Genomic DNA, 12,633 nt, shown 5'->3' on the forward strand with positions numbered 1-12,633 from the left:
TAGGATTAGTTTATCGGAGTACCAGACAAGATAACGTCCGACAACCAGTTTCAAATCAGCAATTCAATAGAGAGAACATCTTCAACTTCGACGGCACGCCACCAGGATCGCCACAAGCTAAGTGAATTTTCCTCTTCCGTTTTCTTCCTTTCATTGATCTTTTTATTTATTTTTTTTATATTTACTTATTATTATTATGATTATTATTATTATTATTTATATTATTATTATTATTATTATTGTTATTATTGTAATTATTATTTTTATTATTGTTATTATTATTATTATGATTATTATTATTATTATTATTATTATTATTATTAGTTTTAGTATGGTTATTTTTGTAAAGGCATTGTCCTCTTCCCTTTGCTTCTTTTTGATTTATCTTTTCATTAAATTTTTTTTATATTTACTAAACAACTAGGATCAGTTTATCGGAGTACCAGACAAGATAACGTCCGACAACCAGTTTCAAATCAGCAATTCAACAGAGAGAACATCTTCAACTTCGACGGCACGCCACCAGGATCGCCACCAGCTAAGTGAATTTTCCTCTTTCGTTTTCTTCCTTTCATTGATCTTTTTATTTATTTTTTTTATATTTACTTATTGTGTTATTATTGTTATTATTATTATTATTATTATTATTATTATTATTATTATTATTATTATTATTATTATTATTATTATTAATATTTTTATTGTTATTATTATTATTATTATTGTTATTATTGTAATTATTATTTTTATTATTGTTGTTATTGTTATTATTATTATTATTATTAATATTATTTTTACTATGGTTATTTTTGGAAGGGCATTGTCCTCTTTCCTTTGTTTCCTTTTGATTTATCTTTTCATTAATTTTTTTTTATATTTATTTAAGTAGGATCAGTTTATCGGAATAGCAGACAAGATAACGTTCGACAACCAGTTTCAAATCAGCAATTCAACAGAGAGTACATCTTCAACTTCGACGGCACGCCACCAGGATCGCCACCAGCTACGTGCATTTTCCTCTTCCGTTTTCTTCCTTTCATTGATGTTTTTATTTATTTTTTTTATATTTACTTTTTGTGATTGTGATTGTGATTATGATTGTAATTGTGTGTGTTTGTGTTTGTGTTTGTGTTTGTGTTTGTGTTTGTGTTTGTGTTTATGATTGTGATTGTGATTCTGATTGTGTTTGTGATTCCGTTTATGATTGCGTTTGTGTTTGTGATTGTGTTTGTGTTTGTATTTGTGTTTGTGATTGCGTTTGTGATTGCGTTTTTGTTTGTGATTGTGATTGTGATTGTGTTTGTGTTTGTGTTTTTGTTTGTAATTGTGTTTGTGTTTGTGTTTGTGTTTGGGATTGGGTTTGGGATTGAGATTGGTATTGGGTTTGGGTTTGGGTTTCGGATTGTGATTGGGATTGTGTTTGTGTTTGTGTTTGTGTTTGTGATTGTGTTTGTATTTGTGTTTGTGTTTGTGTTTGTGTTTGTGTTTCTGATTGTGATTATGATTGTAATTGTGACTGTAATTATGATTGTGATTGTGATTGATTGTAATTGTGATTGTTAATTATTATTGTTATTATTTTTATTGTTATTATTATTATTATTATTATTATTATTATTATTATATTTATTATTATTATTATTTTTTTTTATTTACAACTAGGATCAGTTTATCGGAATAGCAGACAAGATAACTTCCGACAGCCAGTTTCAAATCATCAATTCAACAGAGAGTACATCTTCAACTTCGGCGGCACGCCACCAGGATCGCCACCAGCTAAGTGCATTTTCCTCTTCCGTTTCTTCCTTTCATTGATGGTTTTATTTATTTTTTTTATAATTACTTTTTGTGATTGTGATTGTGATTATGATTGTAATTGTGTGTGTTTGTGTTTGTGTTTGTGTTTGTGATTGTGATTCTGATTGTGTTTGTGATTGCGTTTATGATTCCGTTTGTGTTTGTGATTGTGTTTGTGTTTGTGATTGTGTTTGTGATTGCGTTTGTGATTGCGTTTTTGTTTGTGATTGTGATTATGATTGTGTTTGTGTTTGTGTTTGAGTTTATGTTTGTGATTGTGTTTGTGTTTGTGTTTGTGTTTGGGATTGGGTTTGGGATTGAGATTGGTATTGGGTTTGGGTTTGGGTTTCGGATTGTGATTGGGATTGTGTTTGTGTTTGTGTTTGTGTTTGTGTTTGTGTTTGTGTTTGTGTTTGTGATTGTGTTTGTGTTTGTGTTTCTGATTGTGATTATAATTGTGTTTCTGACTGTAATTATGATTGTGATTGTGATTGATTGTAATTGTGATTGTTAATTATTATTGTTATTATTTTTATTGTTATTAATATTATTAATATTATTAATATTATTATTATTATTATTATTATTATTATTATTATTATTATTATATTTATTATTATTATTATGATTATTTTTTATTTACAACTAGGATCAGTTTATCGGAATAGCAGACAAGATAACGTCCGACAACCAGTTTCAAATCAGCAATTCAACAGAGAGTACATCTTCAACTTCGACGGCACGCCACCAGGATCGCCACCAGCTAAGTGCATTTTCTTCTTCCGTTTTCTTCCTTTCATTGATGTTTTTATTTATTTTTTTTAGAATTACTTTTTGTGATTGTGATTGTGATTATGATTGTAATTGTGTGTGTTTGTGTTTGTGTTTGTGTTTGTGTTTGTGTTTGTGTTTGTGATTGTGATTGTGATTCTGATTGTGTTTGTGATTGCGTTTATGATTGCTTTTGTGTTTGTGATTGTGTTTGTTATTGCGTTTGTGATTGCGTTTTTGTTTGTGATTGTGATTGTGATTGTGTTTGTGTTTGTGTTTATGTTTGTGATTGTGTTTGTGTTTGGGATTGGGTTCGGGATTGGGTTTGGGATTGAGATTGGTATTGGGTTTGGGTTTGGTTTTGTGTTTCGGATGGTGATTGGGATTGTGTTTGTGTTCGTGTTTGTGTTTGTGTTTGTGATTGTGTTTGTGTTTGTGTTTGTGTTTGTGTTTGTGTTTCTGATTGTGATTATAATTGTGATTGTGACTGTAATTATGATTGTGATTGTGTTTGATTGTAATTGTGATTGTTATTATTATTGTTATTAATATTATTATTATTATTATTATTATTATTATTATTATAATTTTTACTATGGTTATTTTTGGAAGGGCATTGTCCTCTTCCCTTTGCTTCTCTTTGATTTATCTTTTCATTCATTTTTTGTTATATTTACTTTATAACTAGGATCAGTTTATCGGAGTATCAGACAAGATAACGACCGGCAACCAGTTTCAAATCAGCAATTCAACAGAGAGAAGATGTTCAACTTCGACGGCACGCCACCCGGATCGCCACCAGCTAAGTGCACTTTTCTCTTCCGTTTTCTTCCTTTCATTGATCTTTTTATTGATTTTTTTTAATTATTTTTCGTGATTGTGATTGTGATTATAATTGTGATTGTGATTGTGATTGTGATTGTGATTTTGATTGTTTGTGTTTGTGTTTGTGTTTGTGTTTGTGATTGTGTTTGTTAATGCGTTTGTGATTGCGTTTGTGTTTGTGTGTTTGTGATTGTGATTGTGTTTGTGTTTGCGTTTGGGTTTGGGTTTGGGTTTGGGTTTGGGTTTGGGTTTGGGTTTGGGATTGGGATTGGGATTGGGTTTGTGTTTGTGTTTGTGTTTGTGTTTGTGTTTGTGATTTTGTTTGTGTTGGTGTTTGTGTTTGTGTTTGTGTTTTTTTGTTTGTGTTTGTGTTTGTCATTGTGATTGTGATCGTGTTTGTGTTTGTGTTTGTGTTTGTGATTGTGATTGTGATTGTGATTGGGTTTGTGTTTGTGTTTGGGATTGGGATTGGGATTGGGATTGGGATTGGAATTGTGTATGTGTTTGTGTTTGTGTTTGCGTTTGCGTTTGTGTTTGTGTTTGTGTTTGCGATTGCGATTGCGATTGCGATTGCGATTGCGATTGCGATTGCGTTTGCTTTTGCGATTGCGATTGCGATTGCGATTGCGTTTGATTGTGATTGTGATTGTGATTGTGCTTGTGCTTGTGCTTTTGCTTTTGCTTTTGCTTTTGCTTGTGTTTGTGATTGTGATTGTGATTGTGACTGTAATTGTGATTGTGATTGTGATTGAATGTGATTGTGATTGTTATTATTTTTATTGTTATTAATGTTATCATTATTATTACATGATTATTATTATTATTATTATTATTATTATTATTGTTTTTATGAGGGTTATTTTTGGTTGTGTGTAGGTATCCTACCAGCAAGACAACAACTAGGATCAGTTTAACGAAGTACCGGACAAGATAACGACCGACAATCAGTTTCAAATCAGCAATTTAACTGAGAGAACATCTTCAACTTCGACGGCCCGCCACCAGGATCACCACCAGCTAAGTGTATTTTCCTTTTTCCCTTTCTTCCTTTCATTGATCTTTTTATTTATTATTTTTATATTTACTTATTGTATTATTATTGTTATTATTATTGTTATTATTTTTATTGTTATTATTATTATTATTATTATTATTATTATTATTATTATTGTTATTATTATTATTATTATTGTTATATGATTATTATTATTATTATTATTATTATTATTATTATTATTATTGTTATATTATTATTATTATTATTATTATTATTATTATTATTTATTATTATTATTATTATTGTTATTATTATTATTATTATTATTGTTATTATTGTAATTATTATTTTTATTATTGTTGTTATTATTATTATTATTATTATTAGTGTTATTATTATTATTATTATTATTATTATTATTATTATTATTATTATTATTATTATTATTACTAGTTTTAGTATGGTTATTTTTGGAAAGGCATTGTCCTCTTTCCTTTGCTTCTTTTTTATTTATCTTTTCATTAATTTTTTTTATATTTACTAAACAACTAGGATCAGTTTATGGGAGTATTAGACAAGATAACGACCGACAACCTGAATCAAATCAGCAATTCAACAGAAAGAACATCTTTAACTTCGACGGCACGCCACCAGCTAAGTGAATTTTTCTCTTCCGTTTTCTTTTCATTGATCTTTTTATTTATTTTTTTATATTTACTTATTGTGTTATTATTGTTATTATTATTGTTATTATTTTTATTGTTATTATTATTATTATTATTATTATTATTATTATTATTATTATTATTATTATTATTATTACTATGGTTATTTTTGGAAGGATATTGTCCTCTTCCCTTTGCTTCCTTTTGACTTGTCTTTTCATTAATTTTTTTTTTATATTTACTTAACAACTAGGATCAGTTTATCGGAGTACCAGACATCCGACAACCAGTTTCAAATCAGCAATTCAAAAGAGAGAACATCTTCAACTTCGACGGCACGCCACCAGGATCGCCACCAGCTAAGTGAATTTTCCTCTTCCGTTTTCTTCCTTTCATTGATCTTTTTATTTATTTTTTTATATTTATTTATTGTATTATTATTGTTATTGTTATTATTATTATTATTATTATTATTATTATTATTATTATTATTATCATTATTATTATTATTATTATTATTATTATTATAATTATTATTATTTATTATTATTATTATAGTTATTATTATTATTATTATTATTATTATTATTATTGTTATTATTGTAATTATTATTTTTATTATTGTTATTATTATTATTATTATTATTATTATTATTATTATTATTAGTTTTAGTATGGTTATTTTTGTAAAGGCATTGTCCTCTTCCCTTTGCTTCTTTTTGATTTATATTTTCATTAAATTTTTTTTATATTTACTAAACAACTAGGATATGTTTATCGGAGTACCAGACTAGATAACGTCCGACAACCAGTTTCAAATCAGCAATTCAACAGAGAGAACATCTTCAACTTCGACGGCACGCCACCAGGATCGCCACCAGCTAAGTGAATTTTCCTCTTTCGTTTTCTTCCTTTCATTGATCTTTTTATTTATTTTTTTTATATTTACTTATTGTGTTTTTATTGTTATTATTATTATTATTATTATTATTATTATTATTATTATTATTTTTATTGTTATTATTATTATTATTATTATTATTATTATTATTATTATTATTATTGTTATTATTGTAATTATTATTTTTATTATTGTTGTTATTGTTATTATTATTATTATTATTAATATTATTTTTACCATGGTTATTTTTGGAAGGGCATTGTCCTCTTTCCTTTGTTTCCTTTTGATTTATCTTTTCATTAATTTTTTTTTATATTTATTTAAGTAGGATCAGTTTATCGGAATAGCAGACAAGATAACGTTCGACAACCAGTTTCAAATCAGCAATTCAACAGAGAGTACATCTTCAACTTCGACGGATCGCCACCAGCTACGTGCATTTTCCTCTTCCGTTTTCTTCCTTTCATTAATGTTTTTATTTATTTTTTTTATATTTACTTTTTGTGATTGTGATTGTGATTATGATTGTAATTGTGTGTGTTTGTGTTTGTGTTTGTGTTTGTGTTTGTGTTTGTGTTTATGATTGTGATTGTGATTCTGATTGTGTTTGTAATTTCGTTTATGATTGCGTTTGTGTTTGTGATTGTGTTTGTGTTTGTATTTGTGTTTGTGATTGCGTTTGTGATTGCGTTTTTGTTTGTGATTGTGATTGTGATTGTGTTTGTGTTTGTGTTTTTGTTTGTAATTGTGTTTGTGTTTGTGTTTGTGTTTGGGATTGGGTTTGGGATTGAGATTGGTATTGGGTTTGGGTTTGGGTTTCGGATTGTGATTGTGATTGAGATTGTGTTTGTGTTTGTGTTTGTGTTTGTGATTGTGTTTGTATTTGTGTTTGTGTTTGTGTTTGTGTTTGTGTTTCTGATTGTGATTATGATTGTAATTGTGACTGTAATTATGATTGTGATTGTGATTGATTGTAATTGTGATTGTTAATTATTATTGTTATTATTTTTATTGTTATTATTATTATTATTATTATTATTATTATTATTATTATTATTATTATTATATTTATTATTATTATTATTTTTTTTTATTTACAACTAGGATCAGTTTATCGGAATAGCAGACAAGATAACGTCCGACAGCCAGTTTCAAATCATCAATTCAACAGAGAGTACATCTTCAACTTCGGCGGCACGCCACCAGGATCGCCACCAGCTAAGTGCATTTTCCTCTTCCGTTTTCTTCCTTTCATTGATGGTTTTATTTATTTTTTTTATAATTACTTTTTGTGATTGTGATTGTGATTATGATTGTAATTGTGTGTGTTTGTGTTTGTGTTTGTGTTTGTGTTTGTGATTGTGATTCTGATTGTGTTTGTGATTGCGTTTATGATTCCGTTTGTGTTTGTGATTGTGTTTGTGTTTGTGATTGTGTTTGTGATTGCGTTTGTGATTGCGTTTTTGTTTGTGATTGTGATTATGATTGTGTTTGTGTTTGTGTTTGAGTTTATGTTTGTGATTGTGTTTGTGTTTGTGTTTGTGTTTGGGATTGGGTTTGGGATTGAGATTGGTATTGGGTTTGGGTTTGGGTTTCGGATTGTGATTGGGATTGTGTTTGTGTTTGTGTTTGTGTTTGTGTTTGTGTTTGTGTTTGTGTTTGTGATTGTGTTTGTGTTTGTGTTTCTGATTGTGATTATAATTGTGTTTCTGACTGTAATTATGATTGTGATTGTGATTGATTGTAATTGTGATTGTTAATTATTATTGTTATTATTTTTATTGTTATTAATATTATTAATATTATTAATATTATTATTATTATTATTATTATTATTATTATTATTATTATATTTATTATTATTATTATGATTATTTTTTATTTACAACTAGGATCAGTTTATCGGAATAGCAGACAAGATAACGTCCGACAACCAGTTTCAAATCAGCAATTCAACAGAGAGTACATCTTCAACTTCGACGGCACGCCACCAGGATCGCCACCAGCTAAGTGCATTTTCTTTTTCCGTTTTCTTCCTTTCATTGATGTTTTTATTTATTTTTTTTAGAATTACTTTTTGTGATTGTGATTGTGATTATGATTGTAATTGTGTGTGTTTGTGTTTGTGTTTGTGTTTGTGTTTGTGATTGTGATTGTGATTCTGATTGTGTTTGTGATTGCGTTTATGATTGCTTTTGTGTTTGTGATTGTGTTTGTTATTGCGTTTGTGATTGCGTTTTTGTTTGTGATTGTGATTGTGATTGTGTTTGTGTTTGTGTTTATGTTTGTGATTGTGTTTGTGTTTGGGATTGGGTTTGGGATTGGGTTTGGGATTGAGATTGGTATTGGGTTTGGGTTTGGTTTTGTGTTTCGGATGGTGATTGGGATTGTGTTTGTGTTCGTGTTTGTGTTTGTGTTTGTGATTGTGTTTGTGTTTGTGTTTGTGTTTGTGTTTGAGTTTGTGTTTGTGTTTGTGTTTCTGATTGTGATTATAATTGTGATTGTGACTGTAATTATGATTGTGATTGTGATTGATTGTAATTGTGATTGTTATTATTATTGTTATTAATATTATTATTATTATTATTATTATTATTATTATTATTATTATTATAATTTTTACTATGGTTATTTTTGGAAGGGCATTGTCCTCTTCCCTTTGCTTCTCTTTGATTTATCTTTTCATTCATTTTTTGTTATATTTACTTTACAACTAGGATCAGTTTATCGGAGTATCAGACAAGATAACGACCGGCAACCAGTTTCAAATCAGCAATTCAACAGAGTGAACATGTTCAACTTCGACGGCACGCCGCCCGGATCGCCACCAGCTAAGTGCACTTTTCTCTTCCGTTTTCTTCCTTTCATTGATCTTTTTATTGATTTTTTTTTAATTATTTTTCGTGATTGTGATTGTGATTATAATTGTGATTGTGATTGTGATTGTGATTGTGATTGTGATTTTGATTGTTTGTGTTTGTGTTTGTGTTTGTGTTTGTGTTTGTGTTTGTGATTGTGTTTGTTAATGCGTTTGTGATTGCGTTTGTGTTTGTGTGTTTGTGATTGTGATTGTGATTGTGTTTGTGTTTGCGTTTGGGTTTGGGTTTGGGTTTGGGATTGGGATTGGGATTGGGATTGGGTTTGTGTTTGTGTTTGTGATTTTGTTTGTGTTGATGTTTGTGTTTGTGTTTGTGTTTTTTTGTTTGTGTTTGTGTTTGTCATTGTGATTGTGATTGTGTTTGTGTTTGTGTTTGTGTTTGTGTTTTTGTTTGTGTTTGTGATTGTGATTGTGATTGTGATTGTGATTGTGATTGTGATTGTGATTGTGTTTGTGTTTGGGATTGGGATTGGGATTGGGATTGGGATTGGAATTGTGTATGTGTTTGTGTTTGTGTTTGCGTTTGCGTTTGCGATTGCGATTGCGATTGCGTTTGCTTTTGCGATTGCGATTGCGATTGCGATTGCGTTTGATTGTGATTGTGATTGTGATTGTGCTTGTGCTTGTGCTTGTGCTTTTGCTTTTGCTTTTGCTTTTGCTTGTGTTTGTGATTGTGATTGTGATTGTGACTGTAATTGTGATTGTGATTGTGATTGAATGTGATTGTGATTGTTATTATTTTTATTGTTATTAATGTTATCATTATTATTACATGATTATTATTATTATTATTATTATTATTATTATTGTTTTTATGAGGGTTATTTTTGGTTGTGTGTAGGTATCCTACCAGCAAGACAACAACTAGGATCAGTTTAACGAAGTACCGGACAAGATAACGACCGACAACCAGTTTCAAATCAGCAATTTAACTGAGAGAACATGACGGCCCGCCACCAGGATCACCACCAGCTAAGTGCATTTTCCTTTTTCCCTTTCTTCCTTTCATTGATCTTTTTATTTATTATTTTTATATTTACTTATTGTATTATTATTGTTATTATTATTGTTATTATTTTTATTGTTATTATTATTATTATTATTATTATTGTTATTATTATTATTATTATTGTTATATGATTATTATTATTATTATTATTATTATTATTATTATTATTATTATTATTGTTATATTATTATTATTATTATTATTATTATTATTATTATTTATTATTATTATTATTATTGTTATTATTATTATTATTATTATTATTGTTATTATTGTAATTATTATTTTTATTATTGTTATTATTATTATTATTATTATTATTATTATTAGTGTTATTATTATTATTATTATTATTATTATTAATATTATTATTATTATTATTATTATTATTATTATTATTATTACTAGTTTTAGTATGGTTATTTTTGGAAAGGCATTGTCCTCTTTCCTTTGCTTCTTTTTTATTTATCTTTTCATTAATTTTTTTTATATTTACTAAACAACTAGGATCAGTTTATGGGAGTATTAGACAAGATAACGACCGACAACCTGAATCAAATCAGCAATTCAACAGAAAGAACATCTTTAACTTCGACGGCACGCCACCAGCTAAGTGAATTTTACTCTTCCGTTTTCTTTTCATTGATCTTTTTATTTATTTTTTTATATTTACTTATTGTGTTATTATTGTTATTATTATTGTTATTATTTTTATTGTTATTATTATTATTATTATTATTATTATTATTATTATTATTATTATTATTATTATTATTATTATTATTTTTGGAAGGATATTGTCCTCTTCCCTTTGCTTCCTTTTGACTTGTCTTTTCATTAATTTTTTTTTTATATTTACTTAACAACTAGGATCAGTTTATCGGAGTACCAGACATCTGACAACCAGTTTCAAATCAGCAATTCAAAAGAGAGAACATCTTCAACTTCGACGGCACGCCACCAGGATCGCCACCAGCTAAGTGAATTTTCCTCTTCCGTTTTCTTCCTTTCTTTGATCTTTTTATTTATTTTTTTATATTTATTTATTGTGTTATTATTGTTATTGTTATTATTATTATTATTATTATTATTATTATTATCATTATTATTATTATTATTATTATTATTATTATTATTATTATAATTATTATTTATTATTATTATTATAGTTATTATTATTATTATTATTATTATTATTATTATTATTATTATTGTTATTGTTATTATTGTAATTATTATTTTTATTATTGTTATTATTATAATAATAATAATAATAATAATAATAATAATAATAATAATAATAATTAATATTATTATTATTATTATTATTATTATTATTATTATTATTATTATTATTATTTTTACTATGGTTATTTTTGGAAAGGCATTGTCCTCTTCACTTTGCTTCTCTTTGATTTATCTTTTCATTCATTTTTTTTTATATTTACTTTACAACTAGGATCAGTTTATCGGAGTATCAGACAAGATAACGACCGGCAACCAGTTTCAAATCAGCAATTCAACAGAGAGAACATGTTCAACTTCGTTGGCACGCCACCAGGATCGCCACCAGCTAAGTGCACTTTTCTCTTCCGTTTTCTTACTTTCATTGATCTTTTTATTGATTTTTTTTTAATTATTTTTCGTGATTGTGATTGTGATTATAATTGTGATTGTGATTGTGATTGTGATTGTGATTGTGATTTTGATTGTTTGTGTTTGTGTTTGTGTTTGTGTTTGTGATTGTGTTTGTTAATGCGTTTGTGATTGCGTTTGTGTTTGTGTGTTTGTGATTGTGATTGTGTTTGTGTTTGCGTTTGGGTTTGGGTTTGGGTTTGGGTTTGGGTTTGGGATTGGGATTGGGATTGGGATTGGGTTTGTGTTTGTGTTTGTGTTTGTGTTTGTGTTTGTGATTTTGTTTGTGTTGGTGTTTGTGTTTGTGTTTGTGATTTTTTGTTTGTGTTTGTGTTTGTGTTTGTGATTGTGATTGTGATTGTGATTGTGTTTGTGTTTGTGTTTGTGTTTGTGTTTGTGTTTGTGTTTGTGATTGTGATTGTGATTGTGATTGTGATTTTGATTGGGTTTGTGTTTGTGTTTGGGATTGGGATTGGGATTGGGATTGGGATTGTGTTTGTTTTTGTGTTTGCGTTTGTGTTTGTGTTTGTGTTTGTGTTTGCGATTGCGATTGAGATTGCGATTGCGTTTGCTTTTGCGATTGCGATGGCGTTTGATTGTGATTGTGATTGTGCTTGTGCTTGTGCTTGTGCTTGTGCTTGTGCTTTTGCTTTTGCTTTTGCTTTTGCTTGTGCTTGTGTTTGTGATTGTGATTGTGATTGTGACTGTAATTGAGATTGTGATTGTGATTGAATGTGATTGTGATTGTTATTATTTTTATTGTTATTAATGTTATCATTATTATTACATGATTATTATTATTATTATTATTATTATTATTATTATTATTGTTTTTATGAGAGTTATTTTTGGTTGTGTGTAGGTATCCTACCAGCAAGACAACAACTAGGATCAGTTTAACGAAGTACCGGAGAAGATAACGACCGACAACCAGTTTCAAATCAGTAATTTAACTGAGAGAACATCTTCAACTTCGACGGCCCGCCACCAGGATCACCACCAGCTAAGTGCATTTTCCTTTTTCCCTTTCTTCCTTTCATTGATCTTTTTATTTATTATTTTTATATTTACTTATTGTATTATTATTGTTATTATTATTGTTATTATTTTTATTGTTATTATTATTATTATTATTATTATTATTATTATTATTAT

Source organism: Amaranthus tricolor, chromosome 12 (genome assembly GCF_026212465.1).
Source record: "Amaranthus tricolor cultivar Red isolate AtriRed21 chromosome 12, ASM2621246v1, whole genome shotgun sequence".
Classification (NCBI taxonomy): Eukaryota; Viridiplantae; Streptophyta; class Magnoliopsida; order Caryophyllales; family Amaranthaceae; genus Amaranthus; species Amaranthus tricolor.